General features: G+C 38.4%; 1 pseudogene; it reads right to left on the bottom strand.

The window, feature by feature from the left end:
• Positions 1-457: 457 nt before the first annotated feature.
• On the bottom strand, positions 458-576 carry LOC134950119 (5S ribosomal RNA; annotated as a pseudogene).
• Positions 577-934: the final 358 nt, after the last annotated feature.

Raw genomic sequence — 934 nt, 5'->3', positions numbered from 1 at the left:
ATAAGCCTGATACAAGATTAAAGGCACCTGTGGTGAAAAATATACTGAAAAACACAAAAAATTATTATTATGGTGCCTGAGTAAATAAAAAAATCAATAATGGGGTAGAGGTAGACGATATGTACATATAATCACCGCAGTGATAGTTGTAGGTAGACACCTAGTCTAAATACCTCATGAAAATAGATAAAAGGCACAAAGGTTCATAATTGAGATGTCAAATGACTGAGGGTAATCACCTGGTAGAGATTCTGTTTGCTAAAAGACTAGATCCTTATAGATAACAAAGCATTTAAGAGAAGAATATGATTATTGGAGATACAAAAGAGCACTGATAAATAAACCCAAGGGCAAAGCCAATTATTGATAAATAGAAGGTTAGCGGGAAAGTTGGATAAGGAATAGGTAGGTTAAGAAATTACTCTAACACTTCTGCTGTTTGTGATCAGAGGTCACAACCTTACTGCACCTGATATTCCCAAGAGGTCACCCTACTAGGTACTGATCAGGCTTGTCAGCGCTTAGCTTCCAAGGTCGGATGAGATTGGGCGTTGCTGCTGAAATATGGCAGTAATAAAACACAAGGACACAAATGAGAGAGTGTAATGAGTAGTGAGCAACAAGGTACTTCTGCTGTCCAGTTTCTAGCGCAGATTCTCTGTTGCTGTGAGCATTGCAGAGAGTGGTCTCGCATCTGGATGAGAGGGTACTAAAAATAGAAGTGAGATATGCTCAGAATAGGGAGGAAACCCTGCCTTCTGCTGTCCACTGTCTTATATAAATATATAGCGGACAGTGGATGAGAGAGGTGGGTTAGGCTCACCTATTGAAAAAAAGGGGGGGGAAAAAGGGAAGGAGAAGAAATGGTAATGTGGTGAGATCACAAATTATCAAAAAATAATAAGTAGATTATGAAATAAAACAATCATGAAAT

The sequence above is a fragment of the Pseudophryne corroboree genome, chromosome 8 (assembly GCF_028390025.1).
Source record: "Pseudophryne corroboree isolate aPseCor3 chromosome 8, aPseCor3.hap2, whole genome shotgun sequence".
NCBI lineage: Eukaryota > Metazoa > Chordata > Amphibia > Anura > Myobatrachidae > Pseudophryne > Pseudophryne corroboree.
This window is presented reverse-complemented; position numbering and strand designations above follow the sequence as displayed.